This window comes from Candoia aspera, chromosome 7, assembly GCF_035149785.1.
Source record: "Candoia aspera isolate rCanAsp1 chromosome 7, rCanAsp1.hap2, whole genome shotgun sequence".
In the NCBI taxonomy this organism is placed as follows: domain Eukaryota; kingdom Metazoa; phylum Chordata; class Lepidosauria; order Squamata; family Boidae; genus Candoia; species Candoia aspera.
The window spans coordinates 32,389,117-32,403,065 of record NC_086159.1 but is presented as its reverse complement, the minus strand read 5'-3'; the positions used below and the strand labels follow the sequence as shown (position 1 = coordinate 32,403,065).

The window sequence follows — 13,949 nt, the reverse complement described above, 5'->3', positions numbered from 1 at the left end:
AGAATATAGAAAATAGACTTTCAGTTATTTTGTGGGATAAAAAAATGCTTCTTTTGTCATTGTTCTGTCAAAAGCCTACTATATTAACTTCGATTTCAATTAGAGATTTCAGCATGTATTTGGTTCTCCTATGGAAACAGTGGAATTCAACATTGCACAGCTTCAGATAGATTGTGCCTCAGAAGTGGAAGATTAAGTACAATCCTGTCTAGGCTTGTGATATTACCATTGTTAGCTCAATTTCTTTCACTGTGATTTTACCATTTTTCATAAAAGGTTTTATTAATGTTCACATTCTATAAAATCTGAGGTAACAATTAGAAATTTAAGTATTAAAAAATACAAGCACGGAAATAATTCACTTGGACTTTATATCCTTGCTTTTTGATTTGTCAATATAAAAAGATATATATCTTGACCATCAGGTACTTTCCATTTAAAATTGTTTTAAAATTGTACATTAAATCTGGTGTTTACATTACTTTTCTTCCTTCCCCACCCCCAAAATTCAGCACGCTGACCTCACTGACATTGCAAGATTGACCTTTTCAATAATCTGAGCTTCTACTTTTGCTTATACAATCTTTCAGTGAGATAGAATCAGTTTTGATAAACTTTTTCTTTCACTGTTTATAGACTAATTTTCCATTAGATCATTTGTAATCTGGTTGAGTTTGTGAGAAGGTTTCATCAGGAAACAAGATTGCTTTGGAAAACTCACCTAGATTTTTCATTCTGGTATAGTTGCTACTTTAAAATATTCCTTCTGAAGTAATCTGAATTTAGAGCAACTTATTGTTGGGTTATTCGTGTAATACTATGATAAATGACAGTTGTTTTTAGAAGTTTGATTTTTAAAACAATATATTGTGTGCCTTTTTAAAGTACCTTTTTTAATATCTGAAGGTTAAAAAAATCTGCAATGAATATATGACTTTCTGTAAACACAGACTGAGAAATGCTTTTCAGGATAAAAGTGAAAATGAGGCAAAATCTGTGTCATTTTTAAAGTCAAATGCTACAGATGCAGCATCATTGCATTTATCGTGCAATTGATGAAAATTTAGGTTGTCAGTTTAACATATAGACCTGCTGGTTATCATATAGAGAAAGTTTGCCTCTTAGTTATCTCCAACATTCAGTTTCTGAATTTTGTTTCCTATTCAAGCTGCTCTTATTTTTACATATGAAACAGCCTGATCTACCCAAGCTAAGATTTTGGTTTCCTTTGCCAATGAAGCTCTGGATCTTTTTTCAAGAAAATATATAATCAATGAACCAAAGCCATTTTAGTACAGGTTAATCATTAGTACTTTCCCCAATAATTATTATTAGAACAAAATCAGATGAAGTGAGTCCTATTCCATAAGTATTTCTCATAGAAAAATTTTGCAATCTTAGTAGCAAAATAAATTATTACTTGGTATCAATCTTCACTGCTTGATTGAAACTGAATTTGTAAACAGAACCCTGCATTCAAAAGTGCATTTTACAGAGCCAAAGATAGTGCTGACTGCATGACTTCTAGGAAACCTGTGACTTGCCCAAAGTAGTTCTGGGACATGTTCCTTACGTGAGTAGAACAGAGACTGAAATTTTTTCCTCTTCAAACTTCAAAAATGTTTCATGGAAGCATACATATACGTCACGACTTTATCAAGCTTGACAGGTTACGAATATCTGTACTAGTGTGAGATAATACACTCAGTTGAGTCATGAGCTCCTAACATGGCTGTATGCTAAAATAACTGTCGAAAATTGGATGGCTGTGGATGTCAATATCTAGTACTGCAGGACATGTGAGGGGAAATAAACAGTATTGTTGATTGTTTTACTTTAGGTTAGCACATTATTTTCTTCCAAAGATTTTATTTTGAAGGAAGAATTGTTCCCTTTATAGTTCTTAAGAAAAGCACCTTCTCACTGAAGGCACAGACGTCTGGGTAGAATTACCAAGGGCAGTGAGGTCATAGTTATGACCCTAGAGAAAGCCTTTTTCTATGACCAAATATCTATGCAGTGGAACGCTCTACCAGAGGCAGTCGTGCCTAGCTCACACTCCCATAGATATTCACTGCTGTATAAAAACCTTATTTAAAAGGGTATTTGACATGTTGGATTGAATGGCATTAATGATTTGAATCCTTGAATTGAAATTATTTCCAAAAGAATGGGGGTGTTACTCTATTATAGCAAAAATAGGTTTAGGTTTTCTAAGCTAATATGGCTATAAATTTGTTGGTCTAAGTGTCACAGACCTTAATTTGCTTTACCTGTTGTAGAGATACATCTTGGTTTTACTGTTTTTGTGATGTGTGCTAGTTTATGTCTGAATTCTGAGAGTATTGTGTTTGTGGCAATAGAAACATAGGGTATAAATAATCTTATTAAATAAAACAAGAAGCCAGTCCTTCAAATAACAACAGCAGGTTTTATTACTGCAGTGTATTAAACAATTGATCTTCCATTCCATAATGTTGATCAGAATATTTGAACTCCCTAAAATAAGCAGTAGGTTGTTCTGTTATTCTTGAGACTTATGACTTGTCATCACTAAGAGTAGTATCCAGGGCAGAGGGTGAATAAATGTACTGTCAAATCTTTGGCTATAACCTAAAATGCTTCTGTGGGTGTCTAAAACCACTATATCTGGAGGGCAGAAAGTTCTCTAATCCTGCTGTGAAGCTTTGAATAAGAGTGGACATTTTCTATCATCATCCCTCATTACAGAGCTAAGTCACCACTGACTTTTGAAATAATAATGTGTATATAGAAATGTTTCTATGTTGTCAAAGAAGAATTAATCGGTCACCAGTAGCTGCTGAGCTGTAGCTCTAAAAATAATGGCTGATGCTAAGAGTACTACAAATTATAACTCAGCAGCATTTGCATTCTCAGATTCCATACCCCTTCTTTAAAGTCTTTCACAACTCAAGACTCTCAGATTCTCTTCCAGAGTCCACCTGATAGTTGAGGTTGGATCATCACCATTTAGTTGTATTAAATTAGCCAGAGATTAGACATTTACAGGTTTCAAAAATATAAAACCATTTTTCCTGAAGTTAAAAGCAAAGCTTCTTCCTTGTTTGTCTTAAAGCCTTTCCAAAAGTCTTTTTCTTCAGATTGCATTTGACCGAACTGGACTACCTTGTGATTATTTTTTGAAATAATTTCTTTTAATTCCTTTGTTAATGACAGTATTGAGTTATTTTCAGAAATTGCTTTTTTCAATCCTATGCATGTTTATCTAAAGGCAAGTCCTATGGATTTCAGTGGGATTTACTCCTTAGTGAATCAGTAATGGATTACAATCTAGCCTCAGATAACCAAAGTATATGATGATTCTTCAGTCATAAAAATCATAATTTGCTGAAATGATTTGCTTCAGTAACTGTTTTTATGCAGATGTATATGTAAACCACTTTAGGGAAAGTTTCTACTTTCTCTAGGTGACAAATTATTTCAAATGAAGAAAGTATGGTGTGTTTTTTTTAAAGAAAATACTTGATATTAATCTTTAACCTATTTTGTTGAGATAATGTTCTAGTAGCCTTCCATGGATTGTATTTTTATTTATATGAAGTCCAGCAAATTGAGTTTATAACTAAATATAAACACTTTTTTCCTAACAATTTTTTCATGATGTTGCATTTACAGCAACACACTTTTTGGTATTCTGACAAAATAATCTTCTCAACTTTAAAAATGTATGTTAACATTATATGTATTTCCTAGGCAGGAAAAATATTTACAGGCATCTTACCCTGTGTTTTCACTGATAGACTGTACAATTATTTAAATGAATCTTTTTTCTCATTGTTCGTATTGTCATGCACACACAAGTTGGATCTTGGGGCAGCAGGGGTAAGATAAATAGGATGCCAAAGTAGAACAAAGATAATAACTTAAAATTGAGATTCAGCTACAGTTAGAAAATTGGATCCTGCTAGTAGTAGGAATTGCAATAGCAACTTCTAGCAGAGGTTACTAGTATTACTTCACATTGCTGTTCTGGAATATAAAACTTAATTGGGGACAGGAATGGAAGAAGCCCATGTTGGTGGTCAGCCAGGAACCTCAGCTCTGTTTTGGTCAAAGTTGTCTGAGGAACTAGATTAACAGACCATCCTAAAAAACTTGATTGCAATTCGATAGAACCTTGAGACTATTGACCAGAAGTATTGAAACTGAGATTTAAAATATTTCAAAATAATAGCATTCTGGCTTTATTACAGTAGCTTGGGGGGGGGGGAGATAACCAGTTTCATGAGGATTGTCCATGTTTTAAGTCATACCTAATTGAAATAGCAATGACATTTCTTATCCAGTGCAAACATGATGACATGCCAGATTTAAAAAGTTCCAAAGTATAGATAAACAAAACATTTACAATAATTTAATCAAAAAAATGGAAAATACAGGACAGTTTTATTTTACAAGGTATGTACAAGCTCAAAATAACTTTTAAACAAACCAGGTTGGACTGTTAATTATTTCAGTCATGTATGAAAGAGAATTTTTTTAAAAAGTAGTAAAACACATGAATAGTCAAATACCATACTTAATATTTTTAGTATATACTGAAAATATTGATAATTTCTATTTTGATTGAGGCAGCTTGTCATTGAACTTTTAGTTCTTTCAGAACTATTCACCTTTAAGCAACACATAGTGAAAAATTTCTAGCAGCATCCTACTGCAGTTACTTTAGGAAATAGATGCTTGTTTTATATACATTTCTGTTACTATCAGCAGGCAGTAAAGATTCTATGGTGGACTCTACCTCATCTGGAATATCCAAGCAATTGTTTTCTGTGATGGAAGAAAAAATTTAGTAAATATTTAAAATGGATACAATTTGAAAAAATGTACTTAGTTATTAAAATAATGTAAGGAAAAACAAAATTTAAAATTTTGTTCAGAGACTGCATTGTTAACTTTTATCTGACTTTTATGTTCTGCTTCCTCTTGTGTTAGAATATGCATTTTTCTGCTATGGCATGGTATAAGGGAGACATCACATTGCACACATTTCTGTGCAGGCAACTGCTAGCACTGCAGCAAGCATCGCCAATAATCTCATTCTAAAGGCTTTCTAGTGCAGCTGACATTTTCACACTATGTACTTTATGAGAGCTAATGTGGTTCCTCTAGGAGCATTTGTTTTGTAAATAAAAATCTTGGCACTTGTTTTTCCAGAAATGTGGATAGTTAAATGAAAGGTCATGTAGTAGGCAGGTTCAACAAAAATACAATATATTTTGCTTGTGTAAAGACAAATAAAGCCTGTTCTCAAGATGGCTGACCTAGAAGTGTGCTTCTACTGTTTTGATACATAAGCAGCTAAGCTGAGGAGGAAGTTCATTTGATGGGTGTCAAGCTATATCCAGGTAAGAAAAGTAGTTTCATAATCTTTTATAATTTTTTCCAAGTTTTTGTAAGTTTTTAAATATATTTTCAAGATTTAAAAAGCTGCTTGATTAGGTTGTGTGGCAGTATATTTGAGGGTTCATGATTGTTGGAGATAGCCACAGATTGATTATCTAATGGACATAATTGACATAGATGGTTCTGAGATGAGATTTTTGAGCATGTTTAGTGGTTCTTTCATAAAAAGAGCTTTGCTTTAGTTTTAACCCATATTTTTATTGCTAAATTTAATTACAGAACTGTTATAGCATACTTCGAATAAGAGAAATAGTGATGGGTTTTTAAAAAAAAATTGTTTTGTGTCTGATATTATTAAAAATATATAACTAGATATTCAGATATTATTTGAAAATGTGGATTATTTCCTCCCACACCAGGAAACATTTGTTTAGTCTCTAGACTCTGAAGAGTTCTGTGAGATTGGAGATTTTACTCTAAAGTTTCTAGCTCTCAAGACTACATGAGTACATTTTGGAAATAGAGTGCTATGTTCCTAATATAGTAAAAATGAAATAAAGAATCTCAATTTGAAACCAATAATCAGCATTTTAGTTTTTTTTTCTGTCTCCATTGAACAAATCCATCAGATTATAAAATTTAGATAAGTAAATGAAAACCTGCTCTAAGTTTTTACCTTTCATATTGTACAAAATATTTGCCATAGCTTTTGCAGCATTTTTTTTTCAGTGCTGAGCTATATGTGAATATTTAAAATAATTGTTCATTATTTCTAGCATTTAATTTCACATTCCATCAGTACATGTGTAGGAAATATAGCTCATTGAACAAGAATAATTATGGTGGCAGCATTGTAGAATAAATCTAAGAGTCATAGGAAAAGCTTAAACTGCATGTGACCAAGAGGAGAAATGTTTTCATCTTATTATCCTAATTGACTTTGATAGAAATCTATGTCATGTATGTATTTAAGATTACAGACTGAAGGCTTACCTAATTTAAAAACCATCTTTAAAAGATAATTTATTATTATTATTGTTGCTATAATAAAGCATTCAGTGATATGTATAGTAACAACAACATCAACGAAACAGTTAAGTTATTCCAAACAACTAAGAAAAGAATTGCAAGAACAGTTTTGGAGTATTAAAAAATAGCAAACTTTTAAAAAACAATGTTTTAAAAATTCTAAATTACAAATCTTAAAAAGTCTGGGAGAACAAAAAAGGGTTTCACTTGGTGCTGAAAACCTGACAAAACTTCACTAAGCAGATCTTGCCATTAGTCTATTAGTTCATCCATTTTTCCATGGTAACCAAGCTTGAAATGGTTCAACATTTATTAATATTACATAACTAAGCAATTCATTTGTAAATCAAAATCTTAAGGTTAGTGAATGATTAAGCAACCTACTGAGTGCTTAATTAGTGGCCTTAGCAAGAAACCTTAGAACTCAGATGGTCTCATTTTTTAATATCTGCCTTGTACATGGCAGTCAGGATCCAGCCGACCTAGACAGAGGGACAGAGACTAGGTCTTGTGGGACTCAGCTAGATGATTATTGTGTACTGTTCCATAATTTGGTTGTTGCACAGAACAAGATCGTTTACAAATAGCCACATACCAGATCTAAATATGCAAGCCCTTGGAGCAGATTCTTAAAACAGGGTATCACAGTACAGGCCAGCAAGATGTGGAAAGAAGAAAATAATGTGTCCTTTAATCATAATGTGCTTGTAAATGCAGATTTGTAATTTTATTTTTCTTTATGGACAAATAAAGATGCTGTGCCATTTGAGTCCATTGGGCAAAGACTGGCCTTCCTTTATGACTGGGACTTTTTCCCCCCTTTACCTCCTCTCAGAATTGACAAATATGATGTAGCCCACTTCTGTATAGCTTTATCTTGGTACTGCTTATCTGTGAACATATGTACATCTATACCTACATATCTCTAGGTACAAATTGTATGACCAGTTTCTTGAAGAAAGAGAATGAAAAGCATCAGAGGCAATACAGTTATACAGTAAGTTGCATGGCTGCTTATACAAAGGAAAATATGTGGAAATAATTGTTGGAGAGCCACTTTCTTGGGGTTAGATCCTGTATATGTTTAGAGATTATTTTCCCTCTAAGGACTGATGGAGCTTCTTGATTTGCCTTACTTTAGAGGGAAAGTATTAAAATGAAGCACAAGAATTTCTTCTTCAAAACAATGGTAACTATATGAAGGGCCACAACAAATCCTGATGATAATGCTGTCTGGAATCCACTGAAATTAAATGTAAAACAGAAAGAAGCTACAAATAAAGCAATAGGTTAATTCAAGAAAAAATAAAATGAATATAAAAGATGAAAAGAGTTGTTACCATTCTTTACCATTCTTTCTCTAAAATTTAATTTGGGGGAATGGGGAAGGAAACAAGTCTATAGTAGTGTGACATCTGCTTTTTTTGCCTGGACATCTGAATGAACCACAGCAATTAAAATGCTATACAGCAGGATGATCCACAGTAACTATGAGTGGCAAAATCTATGGTGAAAGGAGTTACAAGTAGAGAAAAATGAGAGTTTACTTAATACTATCTTCCTCTATTTCTGTTTTTCCCTTTGCTGGTCTTTGCTCTTCCATAGGAACTAAGAGTCTTGAGGGCTGGAAAAAGGAAAAGAGGCACTAATCTTTAGCATACAGATAACTAGTAGAGAGCTTTATCAATATGTAATCCAGTAAAATTACAACTTGGAATATAGGGATAATAGAAGACAGATTGGGAATAATTGTGAGATTTTTCATATTTTTCTTTCAAATGAAGGAACCTTGGAGTCCTCTTTAATATTAGATGGCTGCAAGTGTATACCAAATTGCAATAAACTTAAAACTTCTGCATCTGGTCTTCATGATTTTTATTTCCTTTCTTCAGATTGTAATTATTTTCATTGTTCCCTCATTTTCTATGATAAATATTTACTTGGACTAAGTGTCAGAAGAGTAAGTAAAAGTGAAAGTCGGGAAATTGGGATTAGATAGAGTAGGATCTTTTGAATAAAACAATATCAGAATAATCATTATAACCAGGATTCCATGTAGTTCAGAGTCTGCTTTTAGAATTTGTAGTTTCTAAATGTAAGTTGTGCATCAAGCAAAGCATGTCACTCCAGTGAACCAACTCAGCATGCAATGAAATTGCCACTCATAATTGAAAAAAACAAATCCATTTTGTGACTCGCTTTACCTCTCCCAGAGTTTAAAAAAAAAGCAGAGTGAGTATTATTAGCCAAACATCTGTCCTCTTAGGGTATGACTCACTCAACTTGTGGCCAGGATAACCTTTTTTTCCTCATTGGTTTGAACACAACTAAGTATTTATAAAGATTGTGGGATTTCATTATTTAATATAATATATTAAATAAACTGAGAAAGAAATCTAGATGATGGGTTTTAAAACTTATGAATAACAATATCAGTAATCAGGAAGGAAAGCCCATTGTTACTATACTCAATCCTCGTTATCTGCACATTCTGTTTCCATAGATTTGCTTACTCCCATAAAAGGGTAACACATTTTCCTTCAAACGTGGTCTGAATGTGGCTATACATGGCCATGCACAGTAGGGAAGAAAGTCTGAGAGCCTTACCATGCAGTGCTGACATGAGCTACACTAAGGGAAACTGTTCTTGTTCTTGCAGTGTTTGTTGTGTTAACAAGTCTCCGTGTCATTCTGATAATAGATCATGTGATCTCACTAAGAACAATGCTTCAATAACCGCTGTTCCATTTGCATGGCGGATTTCAAGAATATAACCCCCACCGATAAGGAGGATTGAGTGTAATTGGCAAATTATGTTATATTTCAGTTTGGTAGTCAAAACTGGTGGCCACTACATATTTGCTCTACGCATCTAAGGATAGAAGAGATCAAGAGAGGATTTAAGATGCAGTGCATAATTCCATGTTAATTAACATTGAGCTCTTTATTATATCATGCAAATGCCCCTTTGGGAAGTCAATGCAATGTTTGATATCATGGTCTTTATACTGAGCCAAATTATAAATACTTTTATCCTAGTTCTGTCAGCTCTTACTGGCAGTCACCTCTTCAGATACCAAGTAGAAATAAATAATTTCCAGTACTGCTATGAGATAATGTTTTACTGGAGATGTCAGGGATTGAGATTTTAGGCATGCGGAACATGTGCGCTACCATTGAGTTAAAATTGCTTTTATTTAAGGGAAGAGAGACCAGGTTTAACCACCATGTTTCTCCCTTGCTTCATGTATTAATGTCACTTATTTAACAAGCTGTTCAAAGAAAATAAAAAGCTGTTTACATTCTGTCTGCTATATGTAGATATTTGATCATTAAATGTCTGGTTTTTTTTAAAGTGAAGCTCATTTTGCTTGACTTCATTTTTTATGTGCTTAGGATAATGAGAATTTAAAAATAGAAAGACTTTTAATCTGAAATACACTGATTTGTTTAACACGGAAGGAAACTTTTGATTTGAAGCTTGAATGATAATACATCATGGAAGGCAAGCCTCTCTTTCCACTAAGGAGATATTTCTCAAATGCAGTGAGGTTTTATTTAATGAAGGAGAGTGATTTAACCGATGAAGTTTTATATTTTTAGTCAAACTTGTTAAATGCCTCCCTATTAAATTATAGGTAGGTCTATATGTGTAGCATTATATGTACATATAGTTAATGGTTGATGAAAATCTTAACAGCATTATCATTTTTAAATTATACAATTAAATTTAATTGCACTTCTAAAAATTGAGCTGTATTTCCTGTTTTTAATGCTAAAAAAGAAATAATGGGCAAAAAGTGCCGTTTTATTTTTGTGTTCTATGCCTAATTAAAACATTGAATAAAAAGTTGTTAACTATGTAAGATATCTGCTGATCTGTTATGGGAGAGCACTGTATTTGTATAATTTTGCATATGGAGAGTCACAGGAAGATACCATGGAGCTCTGCTGTTTTCACATACAGTAGTACTAGTGCTTAGTAGGTATGCTATTTTTAGCCCTGTTGCCGGGCAGATCTTTTCCTGCTTCCTGCTGATTCTTTGCCTCTGGTGCTGCTGGGCTTGTACAAGCCAGTCTTCAGCTGCCAACCAATGGAATTATGCAAATATCCAGTAATTTGTCTGACATTAGACTTGTTATGTCTTGTTTATGTATAGTTTCTCTTACTTGGTTTGCTGATAATATGGCAACATGGTTTCAGGGGCTTCTTGTTAGGACAGGTTTTAAAAATACTCAGAAAAAATATTGTCATTTTTAATAGAAAGGTAAATCTGTAGGTTAACTGGGATGGGGGGGAGGTAAGTCTGTATTGTAACCAAATTTTGATTTGTCATGTCTCCCAAAATTGAAGTACATCTACTTGATCCACATTTATTATTTTGTACAGGGCTTGGTATAAGCCACTTTTGTCTGTGGCTATGCACGTAGAAGCAGATTTATTTAATTTTCCCGGACGAAATCTTACAAGAAAACAGTAGCAGTAGGCAGACAACACGCTTTTCTGAGAAATCAGTAGAAACAACTTACATTTGAAGTTGTATCTTGTAATAGAACGTATCATTGCTTTCTGGAAGTTTATAAATGCTACTTTCTTAATACTGAAATTCTGAATTTTGATATATTTCTACGTAATTTCCTTTGTGATTTCTGAAGGTGACACTTGGTGGCATAAGGCTATAATAAGATGAGGTATGAAATATAATTACAAAGTCACACATAAGAAAGCAGCTAAAATTTAAATATGTATAGTTACAGGTTTTGCTTTTTGTTGGCTCATTGTCATCCTAGTTAAAAACAATGTTAAATACTGTATAACTTTTAGTATCAAATATTTATTTGCTGTTTCAAAATGAGTTTCTTAGTGAAGGCACAATGAGAGCATTGTCAAAACTTCCTGTTTTGCTTGGGCAAGCCTTCAAGCAGGCAGCAAAATCTGGAGCAGGTTTTGAGAGATTTCTAAATCACTCACAACAGATTTTCTTTTATTGGGCTTCATGAGAGAGGTTGCACGCAGTCATTTATCATTTTAAGGGGTCATTGTATCACCAACTTAAGAACTCCCACTGTAATCATTATACTACACAGGTTCCCATTACACTACACTGAATGTTATTTACCATCTTTATAAAACAAAGGAATGCTTATGTAACCATGCTGCTGTCCTCTGAGAGGGCAATTTATTCACAATCCAAACTAAGAAAATAATGCAGAGATGGTTAACAAAGGTACAATACATGTTGAAAAAATATCTGAGAGAATAAACCAATAATAATAGCAATAAACCATGACTGATTAATATGATTGATTTGCATAGGATTTCAACTAGCTTGTAATTAAGTAGTTCCAGTGTTCTAGCAATCACCTGCAGGATTTTTGGGAGTTGCTCAGAAGCAGGCTCAAATCCTACTGCATGTGAAACTGACAATGCCAGTAGCTTATTTTTGTGCTGGTTGAAGGAGATGTACAAGCTTCTAAAAGGAAAGTATCATTGATACTGAAATTATACGAGTTCAGATCTAGGTTAGACTCTCCATTTTACAACCTCAAAACGTGTTGCATGGAAACTTCTAGTTCAACAATTTTCAATCTTCACATAGAAGATTTACACTTAGAATTATATTAAAGAATGATATAATTAATCCACCAAATTCTCAAAATACTGTCAAAGATGATACGGTTTTCTAGATATTCAGCAGTTTAATTTTTCTTCAAGCCCTGTCTAAATGTTCAGTACTATTTATAACTTTTTCTTGTTGCTAGGCAGAAATGAGATTTCACGTTTTTAACTGGTGGGTCAGGATCAGCTTTCTTGACCCAATTGGATAAGATAAACTTTCACAGGAAAGGGTTTGGTAACAGTAAAGCACAGTTGCCAATTTATTTTTCCTGTGCCGTAGTCACACAAATTAAATGTGTGACTACAGTAGCTCCCTCTTGAGTGTGCTTCTGAAACTGCAAGAGCTCAAAAAGTAGGAATACTGTTGTTGCTGTTCTATCTCTATTCCTACTGATTTATGTTCATTCTAAATGGAAACCATTGTACAGACTATAGTCCTTGAAGTCCGGTTTTTCTTAATAAATGGGGAAGTAAGACAAAAAACATAAGCAAAAAACAAGCAACACAAAGTAAGATTATGTAATACTTATGTATGAAAATTGCCTGTTACTCCAAAATGTATCAATGTGCATTTCTCCATGTTTATATATTCTTGACACATCAAAGCAGCGTTCATTATGCAAGTGTACATTTGCATTTAATGGGCTGTTTGGCAGTGTCTGAGCGAAGTTTTAGAAAAGTCTATAGTTCTTTATCTAGAACATGATATCACAGCCAAGGATTTCCTAATTACCTTGCAGGCAACACTTCATGCAAAACCACTTAGCAATGAACATTATTTGCTTGTATAATTTTCTTCTATAAGTAGATTGTGTTTGTTGGAGAAACACTTTGTTTTTGGAACTGTAATAGAAATGCTCTTCTAGAATACTTTTAGTATGTATAGAACTTCCGTGTGCAGTATGTTTTGAGTCTGTCTATACTGTTGTCTTTTCATGATCTTCTCTGTCTCCCCTGTTGCCAGGCGAAATACATTTGAACTGGAAGGTGATTGGCTAAGTTTTTTACCTGTTTTCATGACTTCATGAGTATAGGCTAATCCATAGCAGCTATGCTAATACTTATATTTGTTGCCATGTAGCAATGAACTTGCTTTTGGAAAAAGTATTAGGGAAGGAAAGGAAAAGTTCATAATTATGAGGGCGAAGACATTTTGGGGTATCGCTCTAGAAGTTACTTGTTACTCATTTTCTCAAATAAGTACTGAAAATTACCTCAATGTTGACTAAACGTTTCACTAAGTAAAAGTGATAATGATTTAAAGAATTTCTTCTGGTGGTGGTAACTTAATTAAATGCCACAAATGTTTTAATATTTAGATATGGAAGGATCTTCATTAAACATAGGCTGAAGTATAAACTTGTGCAAAACTAAGTAAGATTTTCTTGCATAGTTCTGTCTCCTAACTTGTCATTTGGCTCTGAACTGCAAAACTTTAAAAAACAAAAAACTGTTGAATTCCAGAAACTCTTTATTTCTTGGTAAGATATATCTCTAAGAATTGTGGGTGATTTTGAATCCATTGAATTAAGTCATAGAAGCTTTCCTGAATTTCCTGTATTCTGTGGAATCATTTGTATTGGAAGAGATCAAAGCTCATTACAATGTCCTTATTTTATGTTTTTGTATGCACTGGATATAAATTGCAGATACACAATTCATTTTCTGGATTAAAAAATTAAGCAGAAATACTGCATCTCTATTTTACTGTTTCTCATGTATGACTTTAAGTTAACTATACCAGATCTATATGCATATGAGCTCTATTTGAAGAATGGGAAATCTTTTTACAGCAATTTTATTCTAAAAAAAACAAAATAGAGAATCACTAATTGGTTTGCATAGGTATCACCAAATTATTTAAAGTGGTTGTGATCTAGTTCCATACTGCTTTGGTTTTTCTTGATTTCTT

The 13,949-nt window shown here is 33.1% G+C and overlaps 1 protein-coding gene across 4 annotated transcripts in view; it reads left to right on the top strand.

Moving 5' to 3' along the window:
• ATF7IP (activating transcription factor 7 interacting protein) overlaps nucleotides 1-13,949 on the top strand; it is a 136,328-nt gene that overhangs the window by 14,827 nt on the left and 107,552 nt on the right. Inside the window, exon 2 of one of the 4 annotated variants that reach the window (XM_063308586.1) lies at nucleotides 5,276-5,390. The exons of the other annotated variants lie outside the window; for them this stretch is intronic. The gene's annotated coding sequence lies outside the window, so the exon portion shown is untranslated. The remainder of the gene's footprint in view (nucleotides 1-5,275; nucleotides 5,391-13,949) is intronic. 4 annotated transcript variants of the gene reach the window in all.